At 41.2% G+C, this 25,301-nt stretch overlaps 1 protein-coding gene across 2 annotated transcripts in view; it reads right to left on the bottom strand.

Annotated features, from left to right (window-relative positions):
• Positions 1–25,301, bottom strand: part of NINJ2 (ninjurin 2) — a 46,249-nt gene that overhangs the window by 10,318 nt on the left and 10,630 nt on the right. The gene's annotated exons all lie outside the window — the stretch shown is intronic.

Below are 25,301 nucleotides of genomic sequence, written 5' to 3' on the forward strand. Positions count from 1 at the left end.
TTTAATTAGTGTTTTTGCAGACAAACCTCCCTTTAAGCTGCTCTGGAGTTCAGGTTCATCTGCAGGTTTTGACAGGTATGTGCCCCTGGTCACCCTCTCAGTAGTCAGGGCTCCCCAGAGAAAGGGAGCTGTGACAGTCTGGCTGGAAAGAGGGGAGAATCCCACTGAGGGTTTCAAGAGAGGCAGAGCTGAAGAAATCATCCATAAACAGTGCAACTCAGGGATTTTTGTCCCTCCATTATTTATAAGTTTATCTGCAATGCATTTTTCCAGTTTCACGTACTAACACTCACAACAGCTTTGTCCTGTGGGTCTGTGTCTGTCTGCTATTGCAGTGCTCACCAGCAGCTCCAAACATACCCTGCTGATTTAGTCTCACCTGGGTGTGTACTGTTCTTCCTTCACATTCTGCCAGGCTTGGTTTCTTTCTCTGCCAGGAAATAGAACCAATCTCTCCATCTAAAAGGGTTAAAACTACTGATTTCTGTTCAGAACAGGCACGCTCAGTTGTGTGCCAGCTGAGGCCTCGTGCCATCAAGAGGAAGGGGAAAAATAAAGGTGCTGCTGCCAATCTAAGCATTCATAAGCCCTTAATCCTAATTGCTTGTATGTGTTTTGTTTTGTTTTCCTTCAGGGCTGGCCAAACTAGGTAGTGAATGTGGAAACTCGTGAGCCAGTAGCTGGGTTACAGGGAAAGATGCTTGTAGTCAGCAATGGGCAGTGAAGTATGCAGAGCAGCATCTCAAGTCTGTGCTAGGCTGCTTGGGAATGTCACACATAGAAACAACATCATCTGTCTCCGGGAAGACTTTTAAGCACATTAGGGGTGTTCTACCAAATGGGTGTTGCTTTTTAACTAAGACAATACCAAGTGATGCATGGCTGTGGCTGTTTGGCTTCAATTAGTGTTAACACCCTTCCATTAAACCCTGGCAGGCAGGGCTGCCCCTTGCTTGGGGGCCTGCTGTGCCAAGGAAGGCTGCTGCTGCTTCACCAGGGCTGGGGAGCTGGGGGAGACCTGGGGTGGGCATAAGGTGCCGTGCTTTAAAGGAGCATGGCTGTGCTCTGAGGTGTGAGTGGGAGCACCTCTGCGTACCATGGAGCATGTCCATAGCTTATATCTCCAATCCTGGCTGAAGAATTGCCATGCTTGTTTTCTTTGTGTCTAGTGTTGCTTTGTGTGGGGCCAGTGCGTTAGCATTTCTGCTTGTGGCTTGGTTATTGTCCAGCTGAGGGTATTGCTCTTGTTATTGGATTGATTGTGGCGAGTCATTTAGCTGCATTCTAGAGGGTTTCAATGCTGCTGTTGCTAAAACGGAGAGAAACGGGATTGTGTGAGCCAAGTCAGTTTCAGAAGCTCACGAGGCCTCAGCCTGGCCCTAAGCTGTTGTATAATATCTGTCTTGGATTCGTGGTAAAAATAACACTACTTCATGTCTCGTGTTAAGAGCTTTTCAGCATAAGAAAATCCTTCCTCTTCCGCATATCTGCAGTAACTAACACAATGGAGCTCTGGTCTCCGTGTGGGCACTCCACAGGTCTGACTGCTCTCAGTCAGAGCCTATTATCCTAATTCTATCAGAGACTTTAAGTGTTCTTAAGTTAAACTTTGGATTTGGCAGTTAGCTTGTGCAGAGACTTTACATGTGTGATTATTATCCATAGGTGTTAGGTAAAGTTATGTGTATCTGAACCACCAGGAAAATCCAGATGGGGTCAAAGTGAGCTTTATGCCAGAAGCTGTACTCTGGCCATGTGTGAGGGAAACCTGAAGCAGACAGAACCCTGAAGTCGAATGGCCCTGCATCAAAAGGCATCTAAAAAGGCAGTCTGTAAACTGGAATTATGAGAACAGTTTATTAAGCTAAAACAGGTAATTCTTTAATTAGGGGAATTGCTGGGTGAGACACATTAATATTAGAAACAAAGTGCCTTTCAGGGTGAGTCCCTTCCTTCAGTCTTGGTTCCTCTCCCAGCAGTTTCCACAGACTTCCTGGTGTACATAAACCTGACAGTCTTCACTAAATCACTGGGAGAGCCTTCTCCCCAGTTCCTGCTGAGTTGCTCACCCTCTTCTCCCTGCATAGCCCTGTGGAGCATGCTCTAGGTGTCTTCCCCTCTTCTAGAGCCTTCCAGTGGCTGAGGGAACAAGAGCAGGGGCAGGGCGAACAGTCAGCCCTTCTCCCACACCTACCCTGAATGGAGAGGTGTCCCAGCCATGCCCTTCTTACTGAAGTATGCAACTTAGTCTCTTTGCAGTAAATTGGAAGAAACCAAGCCATGCAGTTGTGCCATCTGCTACAATTAACGTCTGGAAGTTTATTCTGGGGAGAAAAAAAAAGGCCCTGAGCAGGCCCATCTACCCACAGGATGAGTGTCCTTGCAGAAAGACAGCGGTGCCAGGCCCCGTGGGGTATCCTCATGCCCCATGCAGGGCCCTGGAGGCAGCTCCTGGAGGCTGACCCTGGCAATGAGAGAGGGTGACGGGGCAGGAGGCAGGCAGAAGATTGCAAGAGCAGTTTAAAAATCTTTTATTGGAGTGGATTTTCACAAACTACATAAATCCAGTGGGATCTAAATGTTGTGCAGAGGATCCAAGCCCTGTAATTAAGCTCCTCCAAAGGCTCACTTCTCGTGGAGAACCTGGCATTCCTGGGCAAGGCGTTATCACTAGAGGGCACTGGGAACTAGGATGTGGGGACACAGCTAACCAGGTCACCGTGGGAGCCCTTCCTTTGTGAGGAACAAAGACCCAACACATCGTCCTTACAAAGCCCTGGGTGCCCAGGAGGAAAATCTAAGATTAGTGCTTCTGGTATCATTTTGCTTTATATGGGTTTACCAACTTGAGGCATCTGCATTGGGAAGCTTTGATTGTATTGTTAATGATTTAATTGAGAGCTGGGCCAGCTCTATGGCTTAGGACAAACAGTAAAGTCCAGGTAGGGGATTTAAGGTGGTAATAGAGTAGACTATTCTCCTTAATTAGAAATATTAAGTTTGGCTTACCCTTCTCTTCCTGGAGTAATTTCAAGGGTGGGGTCATCCTGTTGTTTGGGTTTATAGCTTGCTATGTTGACAGAAAGATTCATAGGTTGGAGTTTTTCTTTTTCTTTCCATCCATCAGTGCAGCTTGATGGTGCTGTAAAAGCTAGCCGTGCTAAAGTCAGGGCAGTGATATAGTGTGCTGTAAAAATGGCCATTGGTATATTGGTACCACTGCACATAAACTGGGAATTGCAGCTGGGCAGAGATCAGAACTAAAACAGCCAGCAGCCTTCTGAAAAATGGTACTGGGACTTTCCTATCCAACTTCCACTGAGTTCATCAAAAGTTAAACAATAAAATGCTTATCTTTGACCATTTCAGCTTAACTTCACAATGTTAAATTAAATTATTCTCCATCAGTGTGGCTCTGAAGGCATCCCCCTTGAAGTAAGATCAAACAAAGTGGCAAAATTGAGTGCCAGGATCAGATTTTTTTTTTTTTTTTTTTAAATAATATTAGCTAGCATGGCTGTTCTACTTGGCAAACTACACTAAGCAGATAATGGTAAACTACTTGGGTGATCACCAGGAAACCAGCACAACTGACACAAACCCAACGTCTTGGATTTCAACCATCAGGTGCTGGCGTGAGGAAAGCAAAGTCAGGTGTTTAAAGGGAAGTCAAAGTGAGGGGAATGAGGAAAGGGCTTGATAATATGGATAAAGGCACTCAGGAACTGGGTGGAAAAGGAAGTGACCTTTGTCTTTGCTTTTCTCATGTGAACTGTTTAGTGTAGGCCTCTGAGACTGAGCAGGGAATGAGCATGGTGAGGAGGGGGATTTTTGTCCCCCTCTGCTCCAGCTGTGCCATCACAGCTGCTTCCTGCCATGCATGGCCTTGAGGAGTTCAGAAGCTCACCTTTGGAATCTCTAGGTCCCGTGTTACAGCAGCCAGCCACTTTTCTATCAGCTAGTCTTCCTAAAAGCTGGGATCTGACCTCAGCATTTACTGGGAAGAGGGTGGCAGAAGAGCCGAATTAGACGGGAACCGAGATAACCAGAAGGTGGTGCTCCTTTGTAAATGTGAAGGGTTGCTCCGTCGCTAAGATGATGGTAGCAAGAATTTTTGCAGTGCCATCAGTTACCCAATGCTCGCATTATTTTTTTTTCCAGTGCATTATGAATTTGGATACAATGATGACTAAAATGGATTGTATGCTATCTAGACAGAGCTCTAGGTGAGGAGGTATTGCAAAATATCACTCTAATCTGGAAATGTCTTTGACCAGCTGCAATGTAGGAATTGGAGTCTAAGGGCAAAGAATTCAAGAAAACCCTAATTGTTTTGGCTTCAGAGATGCCTCATGTAATTCATTTAAGATATGGCGTCAGAGGAATCCATAGAAAAATAAATCTGTAGCAACTGTAGAGTTTCTCTCTTTCTCCCCTCTATCAATCATCTATTTTAGAATTCTTTTTTTTCCTGTTGTATTAAAATAATACACAAGAGCCTGGAATATTGTACTGAGTAATGTGTATGACAAAGCTCAGGAGGGATGCTCTGGAAAAAAAAAAATAAAAAAAATAAAAAAAAATAGTGCTACTTCAGAAGATGGTCATGCATGTGAAACTGGCTTTCATTAAAATTTACTTTTGTAATGGTTTCTGTAGCCTTCATTTTTTTTTTTATTATTATTTTTAATATTGAATATTAACCACCTAACTGAAACATGTTCTCCCAATAATATTTCTCTTCAGGTAAAACTGCCTGTCCTGCTTTAGTACTAAATGCTATAATTTTTCAATAACAACTTTCCGGAGTCCTAAGTTTCTCTTCCCTGCAGCACAGAAAGGAAGCTGCAATAGACTTGGACAAGTATTATGCTTTGGGCCCAGTTCTTCGTACAGCTGTTGCTGTTCAGTTTATGTAAAAGCAATACTAAAGGTCAGATTAGATAGTGTTTTAGAAATAAAACTGTCCTTGACCTAAATCCCATGCAGCTCTTGCACAGACTGCAAGCAATCATAGACTTCGTCCGGCTGTTTTTAGTTTCCAAAGCAATGATTCAGAACAATCCTGCTCTGAAGCAAGTGTTCACACATGGTTTTAAATGGTGAATGTCTACCTGTCTCAAATCCAGCAAGAGCAGGAACATACCCCGTTACTTGTCACCCCAACATATAGTAAACAAAAATTTGAGACAGGAAAATATAGGGAACAATATCTCAAAACAGACTGTTTAAGCATCCCAGAAAATTGGATTTTATGCTTCCAAAAGCAGTGAGGGCTTCCTAGATGACTGAATAGAAATGTGCGGGCCTTCACAGGTGGCTGAGAAAGCTCATGTGGCTGAAATTGTGCTTGTGAGAGTGCTCTGTGGACAGGCATGCATGGGGAGGAAGATCAGTTTGCAGGTACCTGCCAAGATGTCCTGTATGGGTCAATCCCAGCACATCAGACCTTATTGCTGTTGCCCATCTGGTCCAGCATTCTGGCTCGGGCTCATGGAAGCAAAAACTGACTTATAATTCCTCCACTTCAAAATTAATAGTGGTCTCTCCTATCCATTCAGCTAAGTGCTATTCCTTTTAATGAGCATAACAGGGCTGGAACTTCTGGTATAACCAGTGGGATATTCTCAGCCACAATACGTGGCTTAGGTAGCTGTTCCAGGCAACAGGATAGCAAAATGCTGATATCTGAAAATTATACTGTCTGAGGTCTTTATTTTCATCCACCTTCTTTCAAGTGACTACTAGAAACTCTGAGATTCATTATGCTGATGTATCTAGAGTGTCACAAAGTGCTTTGCATCAAGAAAGCCAAAGCAACATTTAAGCAAATGGCTGTGGAATGGCCTTTTGGCTGCAGCCAGCTTCAGAGAAAGACCTGTCTGACATGTACCTGCCTTGATGGCCAGTTGTGCTTGTATTGAAAGCTGTGGGGAAGAAAGCTTCCATGGACCTCCCTGGGGAAACAGGAGCAGGCACTCAGTGGGCAGTGCTGGAGCATGATTTTCTGTCCAAGGGCACTGATTAATAGCTCCTATTGGCTTTGAATTTGGCATGTACTGAACACTTCTGCAAGTCAGATGGGGTTTATGTGTATTTGAGGCAATCTTCCCCAGTATAAGTAATTAGATAAGGTGCAGTTAATTAGGTTGCAGTTATTAAGAAAATCAGAGCCCAATTCAGCTGAAGTTGTGCCTGCTTTCACAGCCAAAGCAATGCATTTTAAACAGTTTATTACGAATAAATCTCATCAGAGATTCCCTGTTAAATATCCACGCTTACAACAGAACTGTCATCTGGGGGTGAGTGCCTCAGTATGGGGCTTGGATGGAACAAGACTGGAAGTGGGCAAAACTAGAACTTTAACTCAGTCTCTGGACAAACCTGGTAGTTATGGGAAGTTTAGTGATGTCTAAGATTAAAGTAACAACTATGGATGCTCAAAACTGAAATAAATTGTCATTGCTGACAAGCTGAGAGAACTCGTATCTCAATGTGGAAAGTGAGAAGAAAAGTGGAAATCGTGTCCAGGAAGAACTTCAGGAATGGCCACTGTCTCTAGCTATGCTGTCAGCTCCACTCCAGCTGCTCATACGGTACTTGCACTTTTGAATCTTGCATTATCTTATCACTGACGTACTCGAGGGTTTGGCAGGTGATTCATGTACACTGATTCACAATTCATCCTGGGTGAAGCTTGCAGCAAAAGGTATGATCTCCGGTGTCGTATATGGAGCAGGGGGGATGGGACCCACGATCAAACTCTTCCCTGGCACAATTTTATTCTCTGTGACTTGCAGACTTCTGATTTGCTCTGCTGTCTGTGAAGCTGGAATCGAGGTCACATTCTGGCAATTTACACACCATCAGCTCTCACTTATCTGTGGGTGGTTATTCAGGTTATGGATTAACTGAGCAATCATTTAGCAAACCCTGCTTTCTGCTGCTTCCAGTCCAAATTGGTATGTGGGGCTGCGCAGACTTGGTTAGGTGCTAATTTAGGAATCCTCACAGCATGTTGTCTGCTGTGCTGCTCAGCTTTCTTTTCTCTTATACCCTCAGTGTTTGCTCTCACAACTGGGAAGCAGTAATACCCAGCTACAGCAAACTGTCAGCTATGACGTTTACCTGGAAAATCATAAACTGAGTACATTGGCAAACAGGTATTTTATTTTAATACACTCTTTACTCTGTGGGAAGCTTATCCAGATTAGGAAGTCCCAGCAACTTTTCCCTTTTCAAAGTTACTTTTGATGCAAAAGCTGTTGAATGACTCTGCAGGAAGAGGAGATGGGCAGCAACAGTTGTATGTCAACCCAAAGGCTCCCAAGACCAAACCCAACAAAGTCTGCCAGCACAGTCAGTGGCCTTGAAACACCAGAAAGAGCTGTGCTGGGGCATCCTCATTTTTCTTATTCACCAGAATGAGAGCCACAGACATATGAAAGATCTATATATCAAAAGCACTAGTTCTGGAGCTTATGTTCCTCATGCAAGATCTTCAGAGAAGAGGCATTACTGTCCTGTTCTAAGCCCTTGGCTGGTGTGGGTGTTGGAGAGCTGCTGTGGGACTTGTACGTGAAGGCCTGGGGCCCCAGCCAGATTCCCAGCACTAGTGGAACATGTAGTTGATTTTGTGGTGAAGTAGAAAGATGCATCTTGAAACCGTGTGAGTAAAGAAATGTCTCTTCACTTAATGAGGCAGGACTTGCACGCACACAGTCCTGGAGCACTCCAGGATGATCTGCTATTTTCTCAAAGGCAGCTCACGCTATCATTCTGGATGTTTACCTTCACAGTTAAAAAGTGCACTTATTGATGGGGTAAACAGGTACACTTCTCTCTGAAGAAACCAGTTTGGTTAGTCAGCCTGGGTGTTGACATGAGATGGAAGGAAACCATTAGAAGAAACAGCATAGTAGGTATGATAATTAGCCATGTGGTTGGTACCAGACAGTAGAGGCTTATGCGGAGCCTAGGGAACGTGGAGAGATAACTTTACCTTTCTAAACAGGAGGGCATTGAGCTCTGCTTCCCTGCCTGGGAAGTAGGTCAAGAGGAAGTGCACTCTCAATTCATATTCATCTCATAATTATTTCACATACTGAAGAACAACATTTCTGTCAAGGGGAAAGATGCCTCTGTGGCCAGTCTTATGGAAGAACTCAAAGCAACAGCATGCATATTTGACGCTTTCAGCATCAGCGCCCATCAGCTTTGCCTTCCACATGAGCTCTCATTGCACTTCTGCTGTTAGTCTTGACCTTGCCAAGCTCCAGATGCACCCCAGTCACCACCAGTGTGAAAGTGCGTCATCTCACCTTTGCCAACAGGACTCAAATCAAAGTATGATTTACTCTTGCTCCTGTTACTAAAGCCAATTGTCATCTTTCAACCTCACTATTGGAGAAGCAAATGGTCCTGACAGAAACACTTGTGTCAGGTTGTGCATATTGAACAGAAGACCACTTTAAAATGTCTCCTTTTGCTTCCTAAGTATTCTCTTTTCCCCACTTTAAGAAATATTTACTTATTTTCATATGTAAGAGATAATACCTTAAGACAGAAAGGGCCTTTGGAGGCCATTTGGTCCAAACCTCTGCTCAAAGCTAGGCCAACTGTGAAGTTACATTAGGTTGCTGAAGGTTATATCACTGAAGTATTAAAAGGATGGACTGCCCAAAACCTCTGAGCAACCTGTTGCAATGTATGACCACCATCAGAGTGTTGTTTTTTTCCTTAGAGGTTTTAAAGGTGTGTTTTAAAGATGGATACTGAAGGTTAAGTAAGGATCTGTGTTAGTCTAGGTAGAGAACAAGTGTTATATAGTCATCTGTGTTACCTGTTCTTGTTTTTTTTTTTTTTTTTTTTTTTTTTCCAGAAGAGCCTTTCCCAGAAGTGGGGTGGGGAAACACACCAAAAAAAAGTTTATATCCCACTTATATCCCATGTAAAATTTCCCATGACTTGAAGAAACATGTAAAGCAACAATGGGAAAAAAAAAAAAAAGGCAAGCAACAGTGTGTTACAGAGAATGATGGCTCTAAATCAGCATTCAACTATAGAGAAATATAAACATATGGCTAAGTACAGCCACTCAATCTGACAAATCTTCTAAGTGGAAAAACAATCTACATAGTATGTGAAATAATGATACCATTAAAAAGCACACTGCTTTCAAGCTGCAATGTATTATCTCTACATATGCTCCTTACAAATATTTCTTAAAACAAAGTGACCTATTTTTTTAAAGAGAATTGCCAATAGCATAGGAGATGAACACGTTGCTGCACTGAATTGTATATGTTCCAGATCTTTTTCTGTAGTAAAATATTTAGTAGCTAGCTTCATTCTCTGCCCCAGTTAAACCATTTTTTTGATTAAAAACTTTCTCAGTTTCATCATAACAGTGCAACTTTTTCCTCAGTTATTTCAACATCATGCTCTTAAGACTACTAGGTTGGCTTCAGTGGAGATAGGACACTATGGGTTTTAGTTTAGTCTGAAAAGTGTAATCTAATCTTTAAGTTACTGGTCTACTTAGCTGGCAAAAATTGAAGTCAGAAATTCCTGAATCTTTTTCTTATCCAAGATCATAAACATAAAAATGAGGTAATACAAGGTGGCTGCCTTGGTGGTGGTGGGGAAATATCCGCTTTTTTTTTTTTTTTATTCCTCCAATGGAATTACTGTCCCTGTAACACTCTATATAAAATACAAAACTCAGCCCTCGCAGCAGTTATATTGCCTGAAGTAATATTATAACTGCAGACATGCCTGGGATGAATCAGTCTTTTCTTAAGAATGAGGATTGTCATTTTCCTTCCGACAGATCCCTGATCTGTGCATAGACCAAAGCCCTGATTTCCCCTCAACATGTACTTAAATATTTCCTGCTGACAGCCATTCATACCAGTTTCCTGTTTTATTCTATTTTCTTCATGAATAGCAGTACTAAAATCAAGTAAGTAGCTATGATGTTGTAGCAAAGTTTGTATAATGTCTGTTAGGGGGGGAACAATTGGGAACAATAGTCTCTCTTCCAGCTATTGCACTAGGTTTCAATTAAGTGAAGAACAGAAAAGCTATTTGGGAGCTCTGTATATACATGGGTAAATACCCCTGTGCGTTATCACACTTATCCTCAAAAAAAAAAAAAAAAAAAAAAAAAAAAAAGAGAGAAAAAAAAAAGTATACTAAGTATTAGCTGCGTAAAGTTCATAGGCTTTATATTCATACCACATCTTAGCTACATCAATTTTCAGTAGTGAGCAAGATCCTACTCTCATAACCCTTAGCTATTCAGTCCTTGCAAACTTCTACAGTATCATTAGGAATGCTTGTTCTTTGCTTCCCTATGCTTCTCAAACAGCAGAATTTAACAGGAAGGAAAAGCATCAATTAGTCAACTACATTAATCTGTTCTTAGTTTTCTGGATATGCTACACATTTTTGTTTTCTTTGCCTGCGTACTTAAAAGAAAAAAAAATCTGGTAAACTGATGTCATGCTTTAGTGTTTTCCCCTGGGACTTGTCAGTCTAACACAGTTCACTAAGAGCACGGTCTAATCATCGTTACTGTTAACCATATTTCAGAAGCTTGTTCTTTATTAAGTACTCAGTATTTTATTGTGTCTTTGAACTTCTAGTCTTTGTAATCTAATTTTCCTTGTAAGTTTTCATTTCTCCAGAAATAATGCCTAACAGATTTCCAATAATTTTTGAGCTGAGTAGAGTTGGTTAATTCCCAGAAAAGAGACTGCCAGGGCAAGCCTGGCAACTCCTGCTAATGGCTAAGTACTTAGACTAAATTAGAACAAGAACTGAACCTCAGCACATTCTGAAAGGACATTGAAAATAATCCCTTTTTTCCTTTGAGATGTTAAACCAAGAGTCTTTCATCACGCATAGTATTCATATCTGCCCAAATTCTAGCAAAGACACAAGATTTAATTTCTGTTCTGTCTACTAGTTTTCTGTATAGCCAAGTTTACAGTGTTTCTGAATGGCTTATTTTTCAAAGCAACCAGGAAAATTATGAATGAAAGTGACTGGGAAGAGAAACTGGGACCGATTTGGACAGGAAAATATGAATGGAAGGTGGAAATTATTCTAGAAAAGTTTACTAAAAACAACAATTTCATAATCATGAGTATGGACTGCTTTGGTTAGAGGCACCTTCTTATTAAGTGAGGAAGTGAAAGCAGCTATTAAAAAATATCAAATAGATGGGGAAGAGGAGAAAGAGGAAGGAGGCAACAATTATGTAAATTAGAGACTGGGGAAACATAAAGAGTAGAGAGACTTGAGCAGGAGCAAAAATAAATAAATAAATAAAACCTCTATCTCAGCCTAAGGACAGTAAGGCATTTTAAAGGATAAAGGAAATAAAATAATTCCCAACAATACATAGCCTGCTTGCTAGCAGAAGATGGTGAAAGTCTTAACGATACAGGAAAGGCAGAAATATTCAGTAGTTCTCTTTTGTGTTTAGAAACAAGCCAGATGATGTAATCATGCCTCCTGGGAATGCAGAAGTACTTTCCAACCCTCCCAAGTAACTAAGAAAGATGTTAAACAGCAACCACAAAGAATAAAAAAAAAAAAAAAAAAAAAAGGCATGCCTAGATAGCACCAGTTATGCAGAAGAGAGTTTTGTGAGATGAGTGTCCTCCTCTTGCTAGCTTGTCATAAGTGTTTTTGCACTAAGGAACTTTGAGTCTACAGGAGAGTTAACTCAATTGTAGGGCAAGATAACCTGGGTAATTGTGATCCAGCTTGTTTGATAGTAGAGGCAAATCGTGTGGAAGTTTGATATGATATTCAACTTGTAAAGAAGGAAAAAAGATATACTGTATTGTGCCTAGTATAATGTGAGGCTTGTGGTTTTTTTTTTTTTTTTTTGGCTTTTTTATTTCAGAAAATATTATTCGGAAACATCCATTGCTTTATATGCTATCCTGCTTGAGCAGATGTATTGTCCTTTACAGCCCTTTACTAGCTCCTGTAGCATGGTCTGGTGCCTGGGATTAGTTTGTGCTATAGCTGGGTTTGGCATAGATGTTGAACGTTAGATCTGGAACCATCCAAGCTAGGGTCAACCAGTTGACTGCTGCTGAGAGAGTTCGGTCTCTTTGCCTGTGTCATTTCTGGGGACCAAACTGGCTTAAAACAGAGGTACAAAAGACCCTTGCAAGCCTGCAGAATAGAATATATGAGAGGTAGCCTGTAATGAAAGGCAGGTGGGCCATGAAGCTAGGCATATGGCTAAGGGAGTATGTAAGGACTAAAAATTTTTTAAAAAATCTGTTGATTTTATTTGTAGGGATAGCATAAGTAAGAACAGATCATTTAACTTTGTGTGTCACAAGGTGAAACCAGCCTCAGATTATCCAATATGGTTAAGTCTCAATTCTAATCAACATGGTCATATGCCAGGAAGTTTTGTCAGGCAAGTTTGCATTGATTTGACATAAAATAGTAGATAAAGGTAACTATAATCAGTTATAATCACTAACTATAATCTGGTCTTTTTTTTTTTAATGGCTAGGTACAATACAAATGAAGTACAGTTTATGAGCATTAAGAACTACACAAATGGAAAGCAATAATCCTGAAATGGATTTAAGGGTCCTAATGAAAATAGAGCTGAATAGGAGCTTGATGTGGGGCATAGCAGCTCTACATTTATGACAGGAGCAGAACTATGTTTGTAAGATTCAATAGTTTAATACCAGAATAACTTGGGAAACAAGCTTTCTTGTAGCTGAGAAATCCAGAAAATCTGGACAGTGTACAGGAAAAGAGCCATACAAATTATGAAAATACTACAAAAAAAAAAAAAAAAAAAAAAAAAAAAGCCTTCAAATGGGTGTTTCTTGAAACTGAAAGAGATCCAGCTGTCCACCTTAAAAAAGACTTGTTTCAGACTTAAGTAGCAGAATCTACCCTAAAGCAACTGTATTATTGCTGGAGGAAGCATATCAAAAACCTATAGCAGGAAGCTGAATCTAGATTAGGTTAGAAGTTAGAAATGAAGACAGTAAGGTAACTTGCCAAGAGACTGGGTAAAACCTCCACCTCTCGAAACCTTCAAATGAAGATGCGGCATCTCATATACTTTAGCCAAATATCAGTTACTGGACTCAGTACAGAAGAAAATTAATATAGCATCAGCCTTACACAGAAGGTGACCCCATGTAATTTAATGATCCCTAAAGACTCGTATCTGTTGCTCTTCCTGAACTTTTGAAATGTATTTCTGTACACTAGCAAACTTCAGTCAGCTTTAGTGCTGATATTGTGGTAACTCTATCAGTCTATTACAATGGGGTATAGTTAAGACTTAGTCAAGTATTTAATTTAACTAAGTAATCTGTGTAACAGGCTTTGTACAAAGAGCTCTGTGGGATCTGGGTATTGACCCCAAAAAGTGGGAGTTTGAGATTCTAAAAACAGGTGCTCATAAAGATCTTGCCACATGATGGTAATGTCTGCTAGTACTGGATTTTTATGTTATTTTATTTTATTAAGAGCTGTACTTTCCTTGTAGTGACTTCTCACCTGCTTTTGCCTAGCTTCCTGCCAGAGAACAGCACACATTTTAAAATCTGTCCAGTATATCTGTATCTTTTGTTTTCCTCTCTATGAACAATCAGGGATGACCTGAAGATGCAATAAACTGCAGTTAAATACAGGTGGTGTATCATTCAGATCTGGTCATGTCCTGACATCAAAAGTTTCTTTAATGTACTAGATTCACCAAGATTTTAATGAAATCCCAAAGCCATAGATGGCTGGTCAGTAGGGTTATGCAAGGCCTAAAATCTCTTGAGAAAGGCCACAAAGCCGTACTAATACTACTGCAGTTGCATGATAAGCTGGCAGGCTCTAGAATCATCTGAAGGATCTTCCTGTTCTGACTTTCCCTGTAATGCTTACGTTGACACCATGCAACACAGAACAGCACGTGAAGGTGTTTTGTCCAGCTCTTGGTCTCAGCAGTGTGTGGCCTTCTGCAGGATCTTTCAAGTGTATGAATAACCAGGAGCACCAGAGGGCTGTGTGTGTGGCTCCATGCACATAATAATTTATTGATAATTCATCACTATCTTCAAATTACGAAGATCTGAAGAGCTACTGAGGAACCCACAGCATACCATTACGTGTGATGGGACATCTTTTTGTGGAGGGCAGACTTTAGCATATAAAATCTGTCTGGCTGCTAGGCTGCAGCTAATCCTGGGTTTCTGAACTGTAGATTGCAAACATCTACAGAGATATCTGCGTATTTGGAAGTCATGTAAGAAGACAGCAGTCAGAGACATAGTTGCTATCTGAGTTAAATCCTGAACCAAATATTCCTCTTCTTCACTCTTCTACATCCCAACTGTCTGAGATAATGCATGTACAGGTTAGCCTTTTGAGAACAGGTTATAAAGAGGTTGATTCTTGGTATATGCTGGAACAGCATGAGCGCTAGCTGGTTTTGGCTGCTAAGTTTCCAACTCCTTCCAGGGTTTGCCTGCAACAACCTGAACTACATGCCCTAACAACCATAACTGACTTTCACGCAGTGTAGTTGAGGTGTTGTATTCAGCTGGAGAAAGCAGCTCTCCTATTTTATTAATCAGTGTATAATTAGTATAAGGTGTTTGTCAAAGCTACAAAGATATCTTGCTACAGAGTTTGGAATTTGCTCTGTATTTAGTAAGACCACACAGTCGGTGGGCTTTACTGCACTAGGATTACCAGATCCAGTGAGTATAGATAACTGCTGCGATAGCCAGCACTGACACCAAAATCTTTAACTAGACAACATCCAAAGCTGAGCGTGGAGGTCCCTGCAGCCTCAGCTGAAGAGCCAAGCTTTTCTGCAGAAAGCTGTAACTGATCCAGGTCCTGCATGGCTCAAACCCAGAAAAGAGTGCGTAATATGCACTGATTACTTGGTTACATTCAGTTTATTTTGTTCTGATCAGGAATGATGGCTAAGCATTTCAAAATTGTCTGGGAAAGAAAAGTCTAAGGGGAGAAAACTTTAAAAATGAAATATCTGTGTTATGTTAAGAGAAAATGTTTTATTTAATCTCAACAATATTTTAAATGCTTTGTAACATACAATACCAGGACAATCAAATCCAAAATAGACAGCCATTTCAAGAGGAAAAGATGAAATGCTTCACTGTGAAATGTTTAGGTAGAAAACTTTCACAATGTTGGTTGAATCAACACAACTTTTGACAGTTTTATTAGAACTCTATTTTTCCAATAGAAAATGATTCTATATCATGATTTTTTTTTTTTTTTTTTCTGAATAAAACTTCTGGCCAAGCTGTTATAATGCCCCAAGTAACTGTTAACAAAGCTTGTTCAGTATTTCATCATCAGTTCTTACAGAACTTACAGAACACTGAGTTGCTTGGAGGGAAATGAAAAAAAAAAAAAAAAAGAAAGAAAAGAAAACCTTTCATGTGAAATATGCATATGTCACAGTTGAGTCAAACTGGCAATAGCAACATCAGCACATATTTGGAAAGATGGACAGTTTTTGTTTCTAGAGTATTCCTCATTCCAAAACAGCCAAAATTATTTCAGACTAGATTTCTAAACCTGGAGAGAGGAAGAAATAACTGCCTGTTACGTGCTTCCTTTGTAATGAACCCGGATTTTGTATAGCCCCATTTGATAATGTTAATGTTCAGTGATTTACAGATCATAATCGAAAAAGAAAATGGAGAATCACTGTTTGAATAGCAGCCCAAGAGAGTATTCATTAAGTTTATATCACTACTCAACAATGTGGTTCAGAAAACATAGTTCAGCAGTTGGAAACACATTGGAAATTGTTTACGTTTTTTCATATTTTTTTTTCATCTTGGCAAATGTATCCGTAGGAGGGAAAAAAAAAGACTACTGGCCAATTCCATAAAGACATGGAATGCATGCCACTGATGTATAGTACCATATATAGTTGATGCTGATTCCAAAAGAGATCTTGATCGGTGCTCAGCTATCAAATTTTACTCTGGCAAAAGCTCAAGTAGTTAGTATCTTACAGTATGTGGTCAAATGATGTCAGCCTCTGTGGACCAGCTGGGCCTGCAGGATGAAGAATTAAGGGCTTGTTATCAGAAATACCCTGTGCCTGTGAACAGTCAGGTCATTGGAATCTTAGCAGAATCACTGCACTGTGTCTGAGCTTTTCCAGCTATGGTAAGGGATGGCTACTGCTTGCTACAGGCAGATCATAAATGCTCTTGCACCTTTAAAACTGCATTTAGTCCCTTGGAGTGCATCTAGAAATGGAGACAAAAGCAGAGAAAGCACTGCTTGCCTCAGCTGTATATTTGACAGTTAAATGAGCAAGCAGCCCCATTTGGACTACCTGGTGTTTCTGGAAAGCTTGCAAGTCTGTACTCTCTGGAATATATCCTTGAACTGACTGAGGAATCACAGTGCTGTGGAAGTGACAACTCTGTATGACAAAAAGGATTGCAGCTACCTGGAAAAGGCACAGAAAGGACCTTTCTGGCAATTACTTTCCTTTGGGAATCTAGTATCCCTTACAAAGGGAGCAGTAAGGTCACAATGCCATCTAGCAGTGGTGTCCAGGACAAATAGTTTTCGTTTCATTCACTCCCTTCCATTCCAAAGACCCCCAAATTGTCTCTGTCAATGCGGCATGGGGCTAAACAATGTGCATGCCTTGCTGAAGTCTCTGAGTAACAGAAGTAGATGCTGCCCCACCACCGTTTGCCCCCATGCCCCTATATACCACAGTCATCTTTAGGAGTTTTCAGTCTACGTGCAATCGTGTCTTGACACTGAGGAAACTGTAAGAGCAGGCTGGTCCAGTGTGCACCTCTGCTGTGTGCTGCAGATGTTGCAGCCAGTGATTTAACTACCTACCTATGACATCCCCTCATCAAAGTCAAGAGGAGAAGGGTCACATGCGTCCCCGCGTGATGGAGACGTGGTTGCGTGTGTCTAATTTACCTAGCATCTGTCTCCAGCCCTGCCCTTGCTCTTGTTGTGCTCCTGTGCATACGCTGCATTCTGCCAGTACCTCCAGGGTTATCATTCAGCTCCTCTTACTCATATCCTCGTCCATGATGCTGTGTATTGTTGAGAACTCTGATTTGGTCCAGCATGTGATCTCGTGGATTTATAATCCTTTTATTTTTAAGAAAGCAATTCTGCAGCTACAAAGTGATTACCAAGGCCTGGTAGCATAAAGGAATTGAACAGGCAAAGTTCTGCAAGAAGAGTCAAAGCTATTTATGCAACTGAACCAGAGTGGACGTCAAATTTTGTTGTTCAAAACTGCTATCAAATCCATATCAAATCCAGTCTTAAAGAAATAGGGGAAGTCTTTTTTTTTTTTTTTTTTTTTTTTTTTTTTTCTTTCTTTTACACAGTACTGAAGATGAAGTTAATCACATCTTTCTTAATAATATGTGATCAGAAGAAATGTTGCCTTAGTAATTCTAAATGAGCTACCATTCCGTGATCCCAAACACTCAGAAGCACTGTTCAAGTATAGGAGGAATTCAGGCTAAAGCTGACAACAACGAATAGCATTAAGTGGTGAATCTGCTTTGCACCACAGGAGAGGAGTCCCCCTTTCATAGGGCAGTGGCTGGTTTTGAAGAGTTCCAGATGTCCTCCAGGTTACAGGTTGAGATATTAAATGTAAATCGTGTCTTTCTTTCCAGCCTCTGTGGGTTTGGCTGAAGATGCTAATGTCCTTGCCATTTCACACTTCAGATATTCAGAACTGCTTCTCACACTGAGTGCAGTTTTAAATCATCAATTTAGGAACCTAAAAGAAAAAAGGTTAATACCCATGTTGTTCTTAATTAGCAAGCCACAGATATTGTGTATAACTAAATTAGAGCCTGGAGTGTACGTTTCTCAGGAGTTATAAAGTGATGATTAATCCTTAAATGAGGATCCCTCACCTCTTCTTTAAACTCAGAGACTGCTCACCCTTTCAGCAGAGGAAAGAACTTTTTAAAATTACATTTGCTGAATCTTTCTGGCAAATACGCTGGCCAGTGAAGACAAAAACTGTTGGGTTGTTAATGCATGAAAATTAATTATGCTAGTATAACTGGTTATCTTTGGCATGAGTACAGAGCTTGAGGGACCAGACGTGGCACTGCCCTGTTTGTTACCATGGCAGGCAATTATGAAAGAAGTACAGATCTGGACTTGCATAACTCAAAAGCGGTTCTGAGCACACTGTAAATTTCCAGATTATGATTAACAGATATACTCCTTTCTAAAAAGCTAAGATTTAGGATACAAAAGGAACCTGACCCACTTGCAGGGGAAAAAGCAAAAAAGTAGTTTGAAGAGTTGTGATCAATGTTTTACTGGATAACGGGTTTTCACAAACCACTCTGGAAAATTCACTTGACATGCACTTAATCTGGTACAAGGTGGTAAAAACAATCTAGGCACAGCACCAGTTTGATATTTTTAGCTTGGACTTTTCTGGCCTTATTTTCTATAGTTGGGGCTCAACGTGCAAGTAAAACAGTGAGCAGTTTCTGTGAGACTGCAATAAACTACTTAATCTGAGTACGCTGGTGTAGCTACTTGCTCCTTCAGATAGTTTTGCTTGGAATTGGGACTTGGTCAAGCTCTGCAGTTAGCTTCAGAAATATGATTGCTTGTAAATGCTGCTTCTAAATTGTGCAGGGTAAATAACACCTGGGATATGGAGACAGCTCTTCTACTTCTGAGGTTCAAAAATCACCTGTCTCAATAATCCCATGGATGCAAGGCTGCAGAAACTTCATGAGGAAATGGCGAGCAACAGCAACCACCTTCGTTCCATGCAAATATCGGCTAAATACTCAGTAAGGCATAGTGTCTCCTGTCTAGAAAGGAACTTTTTAAAAATCGTCTGCAGACCTGAATGCAGTCCAGTAGCTGAGGTACATTTAAGCAGTGTGCCAAGCAGTGTGCTCTTTGCGTGTGCCAGATGTAAGCAAACCATGATTTATGTGTGCAAATGCCTCTGTGCATACGTGCATGTTAGCTCAGCCGGGATTTAACATGAGTGCTTTTGAAAACTTGAATTCTGAGTTGCACTTCCAACACTGTTTGTTCTTTCATATCAGAACAGGCTCTGCTTCTGAAAGGGTACGGAGTGGAACTTTAAATGAAACCGAGAAGATAAGTTTTAGCTCAGTAACAAATGGAGGTGAGTGCCAGTGAGTCATCTCCGAAGTTTTGAGGGCACAGGGCTGGACAAGAAATTCCAAACCATTCTTTTAACACCACAAAAATCTTTCTAATCTCTGACCATAACTATGCAGCTGTTCAAAACCAAAATCTGGAAAGATGGGAACAATTTATTTTTTCAGAACTTAGCTTCCAAATACAGCTGCTGTGACAAATTCATAAACTTTTAACCTGTGTCCAGTGATAGCAGTTACACATCCACATCTTCTGCCACCTCTGTGCAGCAACTGAGTGCTGAAAGGAACAAACGCACATGCATTTGTAGGGAGGTGAAAACACTCAAGTGGAGTAGCACTGGAGCTTATTTAAGGATTCTGACAAGGTGCCCTCCAGGTCTAGGGCAAGCAAAACTGGACAGAGAAAATGGGCTGAATTCTGCAGTGAACTCTGGCTGGTGTGCTTCTGTATGCTTTAGCTTAGTCATATAGTCACAGATACTGTTTCAATCCACAGAGAAGACGTGGGTATATCTGATAGTGCGTAAAGCATTACACAGCTCCTAGTGGCTGTGATGTCCTGCCATCACAGTATGTTCAACCCAGGAAGGCTATTCCAGTCACGTGTCATCAGCTCTAATTGCCTTTCTTCATTCTTTTGTGGGATTGCATGGCACATCTTGAGGAGTCCATTTGTAGCTATATTTGTAGCTGAATACAGCTTCAGAATTATACCAATTATTCTGCTAATCCCCTTTCTGGCTTGAACAAATTCTCTCAGAAAGCAGCTATGGTCATCTATATAGAAGTGAAACTACCATAGTGATTCTATAGATCTTAGTAGCATGTGGTGGACTTTAGTACTAGGTTAAAGGTTGGACTAGATGATTTTAGAGGTCTCTTCCAACCTGAACGATTCAATGATTCTACCAGCAAGAAAGCATTGTTTCCCAGAATCTGGGGGTTGCACCTTGTAGCTATGCTGATCTCAGAGTCCAAAGCAAATGTTCCTGCTATGGGCCTTGTGCTCTCCTACACTCTGGCTTACATAAAACCCTCTTCTGAGACAAAGTAGCTCATTAAGCCAAGGTAACTTAACAAAACAAAACAAAAATACCGTTTCCTCCATCTTCAATAAGCTGAATAGTTTGATGAAAATGTCTGTCAAATGCCACACGAAGGCAAGGTGTCTGGGAGCAGGAGGTAAGGAGGGAGCAAGGGGTTCTACGCTGAAGAAGAGCGGGACCTCCCCCTTTGGGGAGCAGCAGGCTGTTAGATCATCCTGATATGCAAACTTTCTGTCTGTTAGTCATTACCTTGGACTGGGGGTGTCATAACAAAACCTTCATTGCTATTGTTGTTAACCTTATGACATAAAGGAAGCATGACTTGTTTCACATAATTTCCTTCATGTAAACAGTGACTACAACTTTCGTGTTTCTGTGTGTTAGGGGCACAGCCAGTGACTTCTCAACAGGCTTTGCTGTCTGGTGAGAGTGCTGGGCTGGGAAATAAGGGCAATGGTGGCCATGAAAATAACTACAAAGAGCGAGAAGTAATCTTGACAGAAAGTATGCAGAGAAACCCTGAGGAAAGGGGCCATTAATCTGAATATATACCTTCCTTTTACGGTCACCTAGGTAAGGTCAGTGCAGCAATATTTGATTGTATGTTTGTGTTAAAAAGTCATAAGCAATCAAGTTAAGCTATAAAAGCTGTTAATGATGCAATGTATTTTCTGGACTGCTTATGTCACAATATCTTCTCTTTGTGGAAACTCATGAACACCTCCTTTGGTTTGTAAAAGCTGTTCTTCCACTGGGAGTTTTGCCAGCATAACAACACAAGCAACATCTTCACAGTATCATATATGAAGTACAGGCTGAGATTCACCAGTAGCCCAGAGTGAAGCAGCATCTTTTATTTTGTGAAAAGCAGCTGCACCATGGAATGGTTCCCTAGAAGAGAGAGCCTCATGCTGCAAAGTGTGGGTTTGGATCCCAAGCTTCTAGCAGATTGCAAGTGATCTATGCTGAACTTTTACTTCTAGTCCCTAAATTGTCACGTACTTTTATGTGCATATTTTTATATTTTTAAGTCTCAAACTGGTCCCAGAAAACATACAAAAGGTGCCAAGCAGGAATTGCAAGCATAACATATAGAGTTTCACATTAGAGTCAAATAGATGTGCATGAATTCACCCAGTACTTTGTGTATTTGCACAGTGTAACCCTTGGTTACCTGGTTTGTGGACAGGTGCTCAGGTTGTGTATGTGGAATGTCAGCAGTTGATTTACTGAAAACATTAAAAAATAGGTTACTATGTCTATGCAAGTTCACTACAAAGAATGCTTCACGCTTGCCTATACACGTTAACTCTTTTCTTTCTGCACCCTCTAACACTTTGCACAAAATAGCCTGTCTTCTACAGAAGCGAACCTATGAAAACATCCACAGAGCACTGATTTCATTTACCCCTTCTGAAGGAGCTCATTTGCTGTTTCCAGAAGCCTTTTGTGACCCTCAGATAAAATACACTTCATCTGTGGTAAAATATTATTATTGTTGTTGTTGTTAGTCTAGAGTTTTCAGTGTTTTTTATTGGAACCTGATGTCCTGCCAAAAGTAACACCCTGAGAATCTTTCAACAACTGTTCCTGGGTGTTCTGTATATTACTGCTGTTTTCTCATACACTGTCCCTGGGAATTAAATTCTCAGATTAGAAAAATGTCAGTCCCCTTCTCTCCATGAAAGGAGAGAAAAAACAAAAAGGCAAAAACCAAAAACAACAACAAAAAACAACTCACAGTTCAGGCTCTATACTAAAAGATTAAGCTAGCATTTTTTTCTGGTGACTTATTATTCAGTTGTGCGCTTTTTTTTTTTTTTTTTTTTTTTTTTTAATGTCTTGCAAAAAAGGTTCAAAATGTTAAATAAGTTTAAAGTGAAGGATTTTATAGCATTATACAAACATTTTGCTTAGCTGTGAATGGCCAGTTAAAGGAAAAATGGTGGAAAATTGGACTCAGACATTCAGTCAGCAACTTTCAACCCTGCAGAGACAAAGAACCTTAAAGAGCTAACTTTATAATGAGGAGCTGAAGTACAGCATGGCAGAAATTAAAGAGAGGCCCAAATCCCCTTAGTGACGATTGTGTTTTTCAGAGATCTCCTGGGTGGATGTTGCTTTGAGAGACCTTTGGGAAGGGGTGTAGCAAATGAGGGCTTCCTAGGAGACTATATTGGGGAAGCAAAAGCCTCTGGGCCAGAATAGGAATGGGAGGAGATTAAAGCAGAATAACCCTTTCTCTGACAATTTAATACCCAAATTCTGCAAATATAGTTGTATTCTGAAAAGCACTCTCATTCAACCACAAAACACCCTCATAAGTCCCCAGAGTGGGAAACAAATTTTTGCATGAACTGCAAGTTTCTTATGATTTTTTTGTTACTGCTTCTGGTGTTTATCCTGTCGTTTCTCACTTCAAGATGGCTGAGGGACAAAATAAGTGGGAACCGCTGATATGGAACAAATTCACTCAGTCTGCATTTTGTACTGCAGTTGGATTCTTCTAAGAGTACAGCCATAAAGCTGTGCCCAAATGGACTCCTGAATGTTTGAGGAGGGATCAAAGAGCTGAGGAGAATTCAGGGTAGGGAGAAGTAGGAAAACAGAAAGGACCATACAGGATGGACTAGGCACTGGATGCTTGTGCTTTGGAGTGCCGTGGTTGTAGTTGTCATTAATTGATATGGGCTCAGAGAAGCAGCTCATACTAGCTCCCAGATTTAGTTGTGTGCTTAAACATTTGCAGACATCTAGCACAAAGTTCATTCAATTTTGATCACACTCTTCCTTTTCTGGTTACTGCCTCCTGCAGCAGAGGTTGCTGTCATTGCAGCAGATCAGCTTTAGGTGAGGGTGTTTTGTGGTGCCTTTCTGTGTGCTCACTACAGTCTGTTTCTCTGCAAAACTGAAAATAAATGCAAGTTTGCCCCTTTATGCTTATTCACAGTTTGCGTCCTGACTGAGCATCCTGATACCCTGTTTGATGCTGATGATGAGATGACCAGAGAAGATGGGCAAAAGAAACTCCTCTCCATCTGTTAATATGATTATCATGAGCAGGGACTCTTAATCTATATTTACCTGACAGGAAGATAAATATTTAGGGAAATCATTACAATTGTTCTTCTCAGTTCTTGACCAAAATATTCTTGTTTTCACTGGGCTTTTTGAAAAGGTTTTACCTCTGAAGAAAGGCTGCCCCAAAGGATACCTCTTCTACCTTGAAGGCCTTCGTTCAGCTACACACCTATTACATTGTCTGTAGTTGAGAAGTGAAGCCTTTCCTCTCCTTCCCTGCCCTCTCTACCTTAATTTCACACATCCTAACACCTCAGCTCCTGCGGCATTTAAGCACAGAATGTGAATTTCCCTCTGCTCGCAGGTATCAACATGTTACCGTTGACTGTGTGTGTAATACAGGTGCCTTGGGCAAGAGGCAGACCCAGTGCTGCTTGGTAACAGATATAATATTCCCACAGTTTTGGGCCCACAGCATATTATCTATAATGCAACCAAGAGGATTCACAGAGGCCTACCTGCCCTTCACAACGCACCAGGAGGACAAGCAGCCCTTCAAAGGACATAGATCCTCCCATATGGAGATTGTGATCAGTAAATCACAGCCTTCTCTTAGACTCTGTATTTTGCTAGTCCTAAGACAAACTTCCCACAAGTGTTGCTCTTGTTTCTGTTGAATCTGCCTTACAATTACGCCCACTGGGCAGATGATAACAAATGTAAAGCGCCTCATTGTGTGCTGGGCACTGATACAGTATGCGTGTGGAAACAGCTAATATAGCCAGAGCAGTTACTCAGCTAGTTGCTGTCCCCTTATTTCTCAGAGGGGGTGAGGAGAATGGGGCTAGAGGCATTGTCTTCTGATTGAAGGATAGCAGCGTGCCATTGGGAAACAGCATCCTCTCAAACTGCTCCAGCCAGATCTGCAGCACAATGCACCCACAATGTACTTCATAAACAGATGTATGAAGTCCATGGACATACATGGTTAATTGCACAGGGCTCATGATAAAGCTGAAAATACATATCAGTGCTACTTGCTCTTGCATAACTCCCTTGAGGTTTAGTTGGCTGAACTTTACTTTTTATACGTCATTTGATAATATGTAAAATAAATGGGGGGTGTCCAAAAATCTATGTTAGGCACACCAAAAACAGACAGATTGGGCTCCTAGATAGGAAAAAACAGGGAGGAGAGCAAAGGAAGAAAAAAAAAAAAGCCTTTGGGTCACACAAAAAAAGAGGGCTGCATTGTTATCATTTGCAGCCACAAAGTGATGGATTTATTTATTTTTTTTAAACTACTCTTTGCTGTTGGCAGCTATGGAGACACCTTTCCCTGCAGCTGGCCAAGCATCTGAGTCAGTTGCTCCCACAGGAGATAATGTCCCTGTTTGTACATTGTGCAAGTGAGGCAAGAGGAAGTGCTTTAACACGACCCGCTGGGCTCAACCCCTGCCCCACCCTGGCTGTAAACACCTGAGTTCACCACCACCACACTGGCCTGTGTCCGAATCCCAGGCATGTTCCCCACCTGGGGTTCCTCGAGAACTACCATCTCGCCATGGCCCAAAAACTGTCTGCCCTGAGACTGACCCAGCGCAGTAACTCAGAGTTGTGCTTGGATGCTTGTGGCTGAAGGTAGCACGGAGGGGGCTGGAAATGAATCAGAGGACTGCTCAGCTCCACATCACTCACCAAAAGCTAACCTAATTAGTAGCCAACAAGCACTGTTGCCATCTGCTCTGGAGTTGCCTGTCTGAGCCTGGTCCTGAGTTCAAATCTCTGCATACCGATACAGATCTACAGCATGCCTGCAATGCCGTCCACATCAGAGATGACATTAGTTATCTTTTTTTTTTTTTTTTTTTTTCATGCTCTCAGCAGAACAGTTGTGCGTTAGATGGCTCAGCGATGAAACATGCCTCTTGCTATACTTAGTAGCTCAGCCTAGGAGGAAGCGGAGGGCTCCATCTTCTCTGATTTCTGGGGGCAGACTTCCGTGACTCTCAGTCCTCTC

Source organism: Oxyura jamaicensis, chromosome 1 (assembly GCF_011077185.1).
Source record: "Oxyura jamaicensis isolate SHBP4307 breed ruddy duck chromosome 1, BPBGC_Ojam_1.0, whole genome shotgun sequence".
NCBI classification, from domain to species: domain Eukaryota; kingdom Metazoa; phylum Chordata; class Aves; order Anseriformes; family Anatidae; genus Oxyura; species Oxyura jamaicensis.